This window comes from Macrobrachium nipponense, chromosome 1 (assembly GCF_015104395.2).
Source record: "Macrobrachium nipponense isolate FS-2020 chromosome 1, ASM1510439v2, whole genome shotgun sequence".
Taxonomy (NCBI): domain Eukaryota; kingdom Metazoa; phylum Arthropoda; class Malacostraca; order Decapoda; family Palaemonidae; genus Macrobrachium; species Macrobrachium nipponense.
This window is the reverse complement of record NC_087200.1, coordinates 106,744,627-106,757,924: the sequence shown is the minus strand read 5'-3', so window position 1 is coordinate 106,757,924 and position 13,298 is coordinate 106,744,627. Positions and strand designations below refer to the sequence as shown.

General features: G+C 36.2%; 1 protein-coding gene across 3 annotated transcripts in view; it reads left to right on the top strand.

Moving 5' to 3' along the window:
* LOC135219533 (bcl-2-related ovarian killer protein-like) overlaps positions 1-13,298 on the top strand; it is a 293,728-nt gene that overhangs the window by 75,748 nt on the left and 204,682 nt on the right. The window lies entirely within an intron of this gene.

Below are 13,298 nucleotides of genomic sequence, written 5' to 3'. Positions count from 1 at the left end.
TAGTGTTTGCTCGTTGGCTTGTAGCCGAAGAACTATTAATGAATGAAAATATTTTGAAAGATCTCGTGCTGAAGTGAGGCTTATGTTGAATCGCTAAATCTGATTCTTTACGTTATTCTCATTATTACCTGTTTTCTTTTTTTTCTTTTCCCTTTTTTTGTGGGCAAGTTGTTCAAGTGTATGAGTTTTGTTTCTTTAATTTTTGCAATCTGTGTTTATGGAGTGTGAGCGTCCTATGACTAAAATGTAAAGGACCCTGTGTTGACATTGCCGACAGACTTGAATATAATATTTTGTTATTCTGTGCAGAAAGATGTTTGGAAAGGGCAGTTCAGTTTGCTATTTTATATGATGATTTCAACTCTCTCTCTCTCTCTCTCTCTCTCTCTCTCTCTCTCTCTCTCTCTCTCTCTCTCTCCCCTCAATCTATGCCTTTTCTGAGGGTGATTCTACTGCTCGCAAACATTCAAAATATACCAGTGCAAAAAATAAATAAATAAATAAATAAACTCAATAGAGCTGTTACTTTAATGAGTGACATCGTCAGTGTCCTTGCTATGAATATAAACATGTGTATGTCAGATTTCGTGCATTGTGTCAATTTGTCCGGAATATCCACGAAAACATCATCCGTCTTTGTAATTGACGTTGACGACCCTTTGGGTTAATTGCCAAGGAAATTGCGTCATTACTGATATTGGTGGAGTTTGGAGGTTAGACATATCACTGCTTTATAGATATGAAGCTGGGCCTTTCACATTTTGTAGATTAATTTCCCTACTTTCCAGAAAAATCTCTTACGATATTAATATTCTGAATGATATTGGGTTTAAGTTATGTAAATTATGAATATTTTTTCAGTGCATACATAAATGCTTACAGAAAATTATAACAATTGTAAAGAGCTAATGACTTATACCAAGGTAGTCTCTTACCTAACATTTGCTAGGCCAGTAGATTGCACCTAATATATAAATTATGTGTACATGTGTATATATATACATATATATATATATATATATATATATAATATATATATATATATATATATATATATATATATATATATATATATATATATATATGATAGCATGAACTTGAATTATACTGTTTTCGATGACGTGTTGGGGTATTGTGCGCGAGACAGGGCTAGACCCTAGACCTATTAAAGTGGTCTGGTCACGGATTATCGAGATTTTGTTATGCTCCATGCAAGCTAGATATTTTGATCCGCCCTTCTCGTTCTTTGCTTACCTAAGCACCGGCTTGCTTAGTCTCGATATGCAAAGGAGTTTTCACTGCAATGCAGTTGCAGTGGATTATGGCGAGCTGACTTAGGAATTTTTAGAAACTCTCTCTCTCTCTCTCTCTCTCTCTCTCTCTCTCTCTCTCTCTCTCTCTCTCTCATCTATTCTTGCACTCTCTGTCCTATACACACATTCTCTTTGTCTCTGTCTGTCTGTCTCTGTCTCTGTCTCTCTCTCTCTCTCTCTCTCATCTATTCCTGCGGTCTCTGCCATGTACACACACATTCTCTCTCTCTCTCTCTCTCTCTCTCCCCTCTGTGTCATAAACACACACATTCTCTCTCTCTCTCTCTCTCTCTCTCTCTCTCTCTCTCTCTCTCTCTCTCTCATTTATTTCTGCGCTCTCTAACATATACACACACGTTCTCTCTCTCTCTCTCTCTCCTCTCTCTCTCTCTCTCTCTCTCTCATCTATTCTTGCGGTCTCTGCCATGTACACACACATTCTCTCTCTCCTCTCTCTCTCTCTAACACGCGCACACGCACACACATACACACATCTTGAATAGGTAATCCATTCCCAATTAGTGCCTGTTCACGTACTAGTTTCCTGGCCAATGGATAATCGTGGGGCGCCAGCTTGAGTTTGTGCGACCCCCCTACTACAGCTCGTCCACCATCCATCCCTCATTCCTCCATCATTAATTGCTGCATTTAATGTTTGCAGCCTGATGTGAACTAGTGTGTTCGTCGTTTTGAGGTGATTAACGGACTCTCCTGCTTAAGGATTTCTAAATACCTCTTGGCTGCAAAGGTGCGCCTAGTGAATAATCGTTTTCTGTTTGCCTATATAATTTTATCGTTTCTTCCTCCCGTATCTACTATTTATCCTTTTCTGTCATGGTTATTTTCTGTAGTTTCTTCCTCTCTCTTTCACATATCCTCTCTTTCACATAGCTTTCGCCATCCCTTTGGCGAGTAGAGAGAGTTTTTTTAAAGCCACCTTTTTGCATATTTCCATTGTAGTTTTGTGTATTTTTAAAGTTTTCCTCTACCTCTGACTCTTGGTACTGAGTCTAGAATAAGGTTTACACATTGAAGTCGTATTTACTACATGACTTAGTGGTCAGCCAAAAAGTAAATAAATAAATAAATAAAAAGCAGTGACTTGAAATGTACCACGGAAGAAAAACTATCCTTCTTAATGATAATAATAATATAAAGGATGCTGGAGGAAACCGACTCTCGTGTTCAGGATTTCCTCCCAGAAACTTGCATGTGGTGGAAATCCTGTCAGCCTCGTTTCGCCTCTTTTATTCTTTATCGTCATTTTTTTGGAGTTATTTTAAATCTCAGAAAGACTTAGGTTCATCTGTTTGCCGTTGAGTGGGGCATTGGTGCTGGTGTTAATATTAATATTTGATTTAGTTTTTATTTTTACTTATTTTTATTATAATTTTCTCAGTTGATTTATTTATATTTTTTGCTTATTTTTTTATAGTTAGGTGTACAGGTGATGTTATATATATATGCTTAAAAATCACAGTAGATGCACGTGACTTCATTAAATAAGCGAATACCACAGGAAAATGACTGGCAGAAATCCAAGTGCTTTCGTCTTTACTATGACATTGTATTAGTAAAGACGAAAGCGCTTGGATTTCTGCCTATCATTTTCTGTGGTATTCGCTTATATGTATATGTATATATACACACACACACACACACACACATATATATATATATATATATATATATATATTATCTATATAATATTATACATTATAAAAGGCCCATGAAAACACTTTGGTTTATAGCCAAGGACTATATTTCGGTGTTCCGGCTACCACCCTTATCAAGCAGACCACAGAAATATAGTCCTTAGCTTTAAACCAAAGCGTTTTCATGGGCCTTTTATACTTGAGACGTATCCTGTTTTAACAAAAAAATTTTTTTACATATATATATACGTATATATATGTACACATTTTATTTAAAGGTGTCACTAGTGATTATAAAATGTTGACATAAATGCAAAAAGAAAAGAGGGGGTACTCCAGGGATTATTAACCTTCTGGTATGGCAACAATTGTTTTAGGATGAGGTTGATGTTCCCGACCTTTTTTGTGACCTGGCTGCGACTCGCCACAGCCGACTAACTACTGTCTAAGTAGGATTTTTCCGGAAACGTGGCTCATCTGTAGGATCGAACTCTGGTCTCTAGCTGTGTGAGTCGAGGTTAAAGTGTGCATGAAGAGGCTTGTATATCAGCTGCTTTCATTTTCCGTTACACTTAACGCGTCGTCAAGTGTCGCCCTCTTGAGGGCAGAAAACGCGCGCCAGTTTTATGCGCCAATTAGCCTGACTTCTTGCCGCCTCGTTCCCAATGACATGAGCTCCCTCCAAATCACTTAGCGAGCTGTTGCCATCGTTATGTAAATGAGCTTTTTCCCGCGCGTTCATTGATGCCGGCAACTGTGTCACTTTTATATGCTGATGAGCGTTGCTAATGACGTTCTCTCATTGTGAAGTCTAATTGATTTCGTTTCTCCCCGCTGATCACAAATGTTCTTTTGAAATGAGAGTCGTTGAGGCTCCTGTGTTTCTCTGTACGCTGAAGGTTGGCGTGCTCATGACGTTTTTTGTTATATGCCTTTCTTTTAATGTTCATGTAAAGACTACAAAAAATACTGTTCTTTTGTATTTTTTCCATGATCAGTTATCCGGAGGCAGTGAATAATCACCTTTCGCAAAAATTTGACCTCTTGATTTCTTATATAAATCATTTTCTATTAAATTCTTACTTTCGTAAACTCTGTTATCAAAGCTGTGATTTATGTCCAAAGTCATTCTTCAGTTCTGCGTAGAGAGGAAATTTACTGAAATGATAACTTTTTATTGTTAGTTGCCAAGTAGGGGACGCAATCGCTACTGGAGAGCCATTTCAGCGTGATTTCAGCTGTTATTGTCCATCAGCGGCTGAGGTATTGATAAGGTTAGGTTTTGTGGTGGCTGGGAGAAGGATTCGCTCATTTGATTAGAATAATGATTGGCTGGATTACCTGACCTGTCAGCTGTATAAGTGGGGTATGTGACATGTCTGCCGTTTGTTTAGATATCATTATTTGCTTGCATGGATGGTATTCGGTATTTATTTGTTCTTTATGCATTTCCTTTCGACTATTTGGTGCGCACACGTACTGTGTATTTACCTTGTGCATATGTAATTGTATTCATATCAATATCTATATACATTTACATGTATATATACATATTGTATGTAATATAATACATAACATATATATGATATATATATATATATATATATATATATATATATAAAACATGCGCTCTAGACTCATTTCCTCATGGATATGAATCTTGGGTAGTGCCATCAGTGCGCCTCGTGCGGTGCTCTGAAAGTATTACTCAAGGTTCTCTTCACTGCGCCCCTCGGCCCTATCTGCAAAGGTCTCGTTTAATGAAATTAACGCCCTTATACTACTCGTCTCAAACGAGACCTTTACAGGAAAATACTGGCATTACAGAAAATACAGTGTTATTGTGAAGAGATATGTAGGAAAGGGAAAATTTCAAACTTTAGAAATATGTGCAATAACGATGCTGCTTCCTCTCCTGTTTACTCCACTCAGGTCATTTCTCCAACAAACCACCCAACCACCATAGAACAAGCAGTTGACAATAGAAACATTCCCCCACGAAGATCAAGACGAATTCTGGAAAGAACGAGGGCTCAACCGCCTGATCATTCTTAATATGAACTAGCTTGTTACCTAACCGTTGTTTTTCAAATGTCTGTGCTACCTTACTTGTTAGTTCCTTGAGGTGACATATCACACTTTAGTGAACAAGACCACAGTTGATGGTCGAAAGCTTTAATCCTGTACAAGATATATATATTTTAAACTACAAGAGGATTTTACTTCATTGTGGATTGTATCCCCATTTACTTAGAGGTACGCATAGTACCTGGCTTCTGCATATATATTATTATATATATATATATATATATATATATATATATATATATATATATAATATAATATATATATATATATATATATATTTGTGTGTGTGTGTATGTGTGTGGCATTTTTGTATTATATATATTTATATTATATATATATATATATATATATATATATATATATATATATAAATTATGTATGATACCACCACGTCAAAGTGAGAGGGTGCATTGAAGAAGTGAGATTTACATAGATACAATCAACTGTTTGACAACGTTTCTCATCTGTGGTTCAGATGTTTGCAGCGTCTGACAAAGATGCGCAAAGATGGGTCTCGTTTGTTTGATTTGGAAAGCCACCTGGGTGTTGGTCTGGCGAATAAGTGGGTTTCGGCGTTACGAAAGAGAGCTTTATGGGCAGTGAAACTGCAGGGTAAGAGAAAACCCGCCACCGCCTTCAGGTGCCATGGCGGCTACTGTTCAGTGTTTGATTTGGACGTGACATCGCTTTATTTTGGTGCAGTTCTGTAAACCACAGTTTTTTTTGTTTTTGTTTATGATAACGATTGCCACCCTTATATATATATATATATATATATATATATATATATATATATATATATATTATATATTATATATATATATATATATATATATATATATATACTACGCGAGTAGTGATGATAAGCTTTGTTCTCATGAAATTTGTTAACGTGGTCCAAATGAACAATATGTTCGTAATTCCAACCGTCTACAATGCAGTAATTACAAGCATTTTGCAGTTGAATATTTTTAGGATTAGAAAAACAGTAAAGGGTAAATGTATATTGTTGCTTCGCCATTCCTAGTTGACTGTATTAATAATACTGATTTTTTTTTTTTTTTTTTTTTGGTGTATATAATTTTTAATAAATTCATGTCGTTCACCCCGTAGTGGGTAGTGCCGCTAGTGCAAGTACTTATCTCGGCGAAGTGTAGGTATGAATTAAGGTTCTGTGGGGGCCACTTCGGTATTGGCTGGAACTCCTTTCATTCCCTTTGCTGTAGCTCCGTTCATATTCTCTCTTCCATCTTTCTTTCCACCCTCTTCTAACCATTTTTTCGTCATTATTTTCAACGCCGAATGACCTCGCAAGTACCAGCGTTTGTCTTAGGCTTAAATTATATCGTCGGATCCATAGAAAATTTCCAAATCTCGCGCACACTTTGGAAATAATAAGTGACCATCTTCTTGAAATGAAGAGATGCAAGTCAGTGCCCTTCTTGCACCGAAGGAGGAAAAGAAAGAGAAACGCGAGAAATTTCGTCTTTCGATTCCTGGCTGCTCGTTGCTTCCCTCCCTCATGGCTGTGGGCTTGTTTTTGTGGCGAGTAATGTGGTGTCGTGGTCATGCTGGATTTATATTCGTGGATGATTCCGAATATAATACTCGACATCTGCGGCATAACTGTGGGAGGGGGGGGGAGGCGGCAGATCCGGCCCGGCCGGCACTGTCCGAATCAGCTCAGATTGTCAAACCTCGCGATATTGTCAGTAGAGCATGAAATGACTAATCAGATGGAGTTTGATGTTTTTATTAGCGAATTCGCTTCTAACATACCTCGTGTTGTTCCATCGTAAATCTACTTTTTTATTTTTATTTTTTCTATTTATTTATTTTTTCTTTTAGGTTTATGAAATAAAATAAATGATTGGGATGTTGAGTCTTCAAATGTGCTCTGAATTCTTATCACTTTAGTACTTGTTAGCACGGGAATGTGGCGTCACTTTCAGGGTCCGGCCGGTCGCCACTGCACTGCTCGACAATCCCTGATGTCGTGTGGTGGTCGCTTGTGGCTTCTTGAGAGCCTGGCTGAAGGATGCCGAGTACTTTTTCTTTATTTGAATGGTTATTATATTATTATTATTATTATTATTATTATTATATTATATGATGAGAAAGATGGGATGTCCCTTAAAAGTTGGTCACCGAGAATATCTCGGTCGATGATGAAATGGTAAGATGGTCGAATTGCTTATTTCAGAATTCCACGCGAATTGATAAAAGATAGTCACAGATAAAAGTCAGAGATCGCAGATAAGAATTGTGTGTAAACAGACGGAGGGATTTAAATGCACGATCAAGTTAACGCGTTTGTTCTGAAATAAAAGATAAGAGGAGGAGGTTGCTAACACTCCTCATCGGCTGTGCCCTTCAACTGATATGAAAAGACACGTCCATCATACTGCGCCAACTCTTCGTCTCATTTGCAGAATATTTTTACCGATTTATTTTATTTCTCGTGCGGTGATTAATTGGGTAAACATCTGAATGGGTCATTGAAATATCACATTTTGAGTCCAAAGCATCGGATCCCAGATGAGCCAAGGGCAGAATCCTCAGACTGAATTTTTATGTGGACATTTTATCCGATCATCGAAATCTTATGTGATTATCAGTGACTTTCTGCTAACAATGCTACTTATCTCAGATGAACCGTTATCTCTCTCTCTCTCTCTCTCTCTCTCTCTCTCTCTCTCTCTCTCTCTCTCTTCGTGAAGAGATAGCTGATAAAGAAATAATATGAAAGGGAATGCGGTAGAGAGAGGGTTTCTGCAAACCTTCACAACACCAAGTCACACCGCGTAAATATAATCATGAATCCTCCTGGGAACGTTGTTATTTTTCAACCTGATCTGAATTGCAATATAGAATTATTTGCCCAAGGCCAAGCGCTGGGACCTATGAGGTCATTCATCCTGGGAAGGGAAATCGATAGTCGAAAGGTTTGAAGGCGTAACAGGATGAAATCTCAAAGCAGTTGCACTAACAAACAGTTAATCGGAGAGGATGCAAAATCAGATGGAAGAAAGAGAATATGAACAGAGATACGGTAAAAGAAATAAAAGAGGTTGCAGCTAGGGGCCGAAGAGACGCTGAAAGCGCCTCAGTGGCGTGATCGGTATGGTCTAGGCCTGCCACCTTGGTGGCCGCGAGTTCGAGTGTCGGGCATTCCATTGAGGTGTGATATATGTGTATTTCTGGTGATAGAAGTTCACTATCGACGTTGCTGAATAACCTCTGGTTCCATGCAACGTCAAAACACCAGACAAACCAACAAACAAGAGACGCTAAACAGAACCTCAAGTAATACATACACTCCCCCCAACCCCCCTACGGTGCTGATGTGAATTCGGATCACTCGGAATTGTACTTAATTGGCCGCCACAACTTTCTGTTGGATATGCGACCAAGACCAACGTTAATACAACTTTGCTAGTGCCCTGGATACTGCCACAAAAGATACGTGGAAAAATGGCACAGACTCTTGCTGTGAAGATTGAAAAAATGTTAATTATTTCAGTAAATCGTCTATAGTTGAATGAGGTCTTTACAGTTTCTTTTTTAATGTATTGTAATATTGATATATATATATATATTATATATATATAAGTAAATAATATATATCTATATAATATTAAATGTATATAATAGATGAGAGAGAGGAGAGAGAGAGAGAGGAGAAAGAGAGAGAGACGAGAGCGAGAGGAAGAGAGAGAGAGAGAGAGAGAGAGAGAGAGCGCAACGGAATCATTGAAGCAGAGTTTTGTTTGTAAATAGTCGATACATTTATTGTAAGCATTATTTGTTTAGCTGATTTGTATTTTACCAGAGAAAGTTGTTTCTTCAACTTTCATTTGAAGCTGTGGATAAGAGTGACGAGGGCGAGCCGCCAGCAATTGATCAAAGCGATCTCAAGATAAGGAAGGTCCCGCAGATCGATGAGCTCGCGCCGTCGAGGAGAGACTTTCGCTGACGGATTGAGTCAACAGTCTTATCTGAAGGGCGGTTTCCAGGAAGAGCTGATTTGCATTTTCATGGCGTTTTAATCAGACACGGATGTCTTTTATTGGAAGCGCTTGAGTGGGGATTTGAGATTGAGAGGGCGTTTAATGGATAAATTGAGATAGCTGAATATTATTGATATTATTAAAAAAATACTCATAGTAGTATGAGTCTTAAAGAAACAAATCCACAGTTATGTATGGATACATATATTAAAGATAAATCTGTACAGATAGTTTTCGGGAGTCTGCACATATTTATTTTTAAATATATGAAAACATATACAGAACGGTACATTTGTTTCTCCATTAATATTATCATTATTAGAATAGTTTATCCAGACTACTGAGCTGATTAACGGCTCTCATAGGGCTGGCCCGAAGGATTGGAATGAAATGGTGTACCTGGTCTAGGCCATTGGCCAAGTATTGGGACTAAACGAATAACGACAATGACATTTTAAAAATGAATATGCAAAAATGCATATGCTTCCACACTGACCACAAGCAAACATTTAATACTTTTTTACTCGCACAATAAAACAATAAATTTAAGAAAACATAAGGATTTTCATAATTCGGATTTTTTTAAATTAAATGATCAATGTTTTTTTTTTATTCAATTAGATAAATTACTTTTTACATTTTATTAATTAATTTACTGCTCCTCGTGAATATTAAGTTTCGAACAATTGAAACTGTTGTCAAATCTGATGAAATTTCACTGACAGATCTACTTCCTGAGCTTGACATCCGTTATTGGTTATATTTTGGACAGTGGCCACAATAAATGTTTGACTGACAAAGGTTGACACAACAAATGTTTAACTATAAACCTTGAAAAAATAAATGTTTGGTTGATAAAAATTGACATAAAAGTTTCGCTGATAAACACTGAAACAAGAAATGCTTGCTGATAACAGTGACGCAAGAATGTTTTGACTATAAACCTTGAAAAAGAATGTTTTGGCTGATAACATTGATCACAGAAATGTTTGCTGATAAACATTGACACAAGAAATGTTTGGCTTATAAAAATGGCACAAATGTTTGACTGATGAAGGTTGACACAACAAATGTTTGACTGATAAATATAAAAACAACAAATGTTTGACTGATAAAGGTTGACTCAACAGATGTTTGACCATTACCATTGAAAAAAGAAATGCTTGGCTGATAAACATTGACACAACAAATGTTTGATAAAGATAGAAACAACAAATGTTTGACTGAAAATGCTTGGCAGATAAACATTGACACAACAATCCTTGGCAGATAAAACATTGACAAACAAACAAATTGCTTTGAGATAAACATGACACAACAAATGCTTGGCAGATAAACAATTGACACAACAAATGCTTGGCGATAAACATTTGACACAAACAATGCTTGGCAGATACAACATTGACCACAACAAATTGTTGGACAGATAAACATTGGACACAACAAAAAAAAATGTTTTGAAACTGATAAACCTTGACACAGCATGCTTAAAAACAGTTTAAACTTGACACACAAATGCTTGACAGATAAACATTGACACAACAAATGTTTGACTGATAAACATTGACACAGCAAATGCTTGGCAGTTAAACATTGACACAACAAATTGCTTGGACAGTTTTAAAACATTGAAGCACAAGCAATGTTTGAAACTGATTAAACATTGACACCAGGGCAAAGCCTTGGCAGTTAAAACATTGCACAAACAAATGAAATTGGCAGTAAACCATTGACCAATAATAAACTTGACTTGATAAACTTTGCACATCAAAATGCTTGGCAGATAAACATGGACGCATAAACATGGACAACAACAAATGCCTTCCTTGATCTGAATTAAACATTTTGACACAACAAATGCTTGGCAAGATAAACATTGACACAAACAAAATGGCCTAGGCCAGAAAACAAACATTGACACAAACAAATGATTGGGCTTGACAAACAATTGACACAACAAATGCTTGGCTGATTAAACATTGACAACAAACAAATGCTTGGCAGAAATAAACATTGACACAACAAATGCTTGGCAAGAAGTAAACCATTGACACAAAACAGTAAATTGCTTGGCTGAATAAACATGGACACCAACAAAATGTGCCTTTGAACTGATAAACCATTGGACACAAACAAATTGCTTGGCAGATTACAAACATTGACACAACAAATGGCTTGGCAGATAAAACCATTGACCTAACAAACAAATGCTTGGTCTGATAAACATTGACACAACAAATGCTTGGCAGATAAAAACATTGACTTAACAAATGCTAGACTGATAAACATTGACACAACAAATACTTGGCAGATAAACATTGACATAACAAATGCTTGACTGATAAAAATTGACACAACAAATGCTTGGCAGATAAACAATGACACAACAAATGCTTGGCAAATTAAACTTGGACACAACAATGCTTTGTACTGATTAATATTGACACAAACAAATGCTTTGCAGATTAAACATTTGACACAACAAATGCTTGACTGATAAATATTGACACAACAAATGCTTGGCAGATAAACATTGACATAACAAATGCTTGACTGATAAACATTGACACAACAAATACTTGGCAGATAAACATTGACATAACAAATGCTAGACTGATAAACATTGACACAACAAATGCTTGGCAGATAAACAATGACACAACAAATGCTTGGCAGATAAAAATTGACACAACAAATGCTTGACTGATAAACATTAACAACAAATGCTTGGCAGATAAACAATGACGACAAACAATGCTTGGCAGATAAACATTACATAACAAAGCTTGACTGATAACATTGACACACAAAATGCTTGGCAGATAACCATGACATAACAAATGTTTGACTGATAAACATTGACACAACAATGCTTGGCAGATAAAACAATGACACAACAAATGCTTACCAGATAAACATTGCAAACAAATTGCTTGAAACGATAAAACAATTGACACAAACCAAAACTTGGCAGATAAACATTGACATAAACAAATGCTGACTGAATTAAAACTGGACAAACAAATGCTTGGCAAGTAAACTTGACATAACCAAATGCTTGGACTGAATAACATTGACCACAACAAATGCTTGCAGATAAAAACATTTGACAAACAAAAATGTTTTAAAGAACTGATCATTTTGACACAACAAAATTCTTGCATAAACATTGACATTAACAAATTGCTTCAAATGACTTGATAAAAATTGACAAAACAAATTGCTTGCATAAACAATGACACAACAATGCTTGGGCAGGAAATAAAACATTGACAAACAAATTGCCTTGACTGATAACATTGACAAACAAATCTTGGCAAGATAAAACATTGCATAACAAATGCTTGATTGAAAAAAATTTAAACACACAAATGGCTTGGGCAGATAAACATTGACATAACAATGCCTGACTGATAAACATTGACACAACAAAATGCTTGGCATATTAAACATTGACATAAACATGCTTAGACTTGATAAACATTGACACAAACAAATGCTTGGCAGAAAACAATGAACACAAAACAAATCTTGGCAGAAAAAAAATTGAACACACAAAATGCTTGACCTGGATTAAAATTAACCAACAAATTGCTTGCAGATTAAAAATTTGACCAACAAATGCTTGGCAAGAATAAACATTGACATAACAAATGGCTTGGACTGATAAATTGACACAACAAAATACTTGGGCAGATTAAAACAATTGACAAATAACAAATGTGACTGATCTAACATTGACAACAACAAATGCTTGGCAGATAAACATTTGACACAACAAAATGCTTTATAAAAAGAAAACAAATTGACGGACAAACAAATGCTTGGCAGATAAACATTGACATAACAAATGCTTGGCAGATAAACATTGACACAACAAATGCTTGGCAGATAAACATTGACATAACAAATGCTTGACTGATAAACATTGACACAACAAATGCTTGGCAGATAAACATTGACATAACAAATTGCTTGCAGAAGTAAAACATTGACACAACAAATGCTTGGCAGATAAACAGTTGACATAACAAATGCATTGACGATAAACCATTGAACAAAACAAACAAATGCTTGGCAGATAAACATTGACATAACAAATGCTTGACTGATAAAGATTGACACAACAAATGCTTGACTGATAAAGATTGACACAACAAATGCTTGGCAGATAATTATTGACACAACAAATACTTGGCAGATAAACATTGACATAACAAATGTTTGACTGA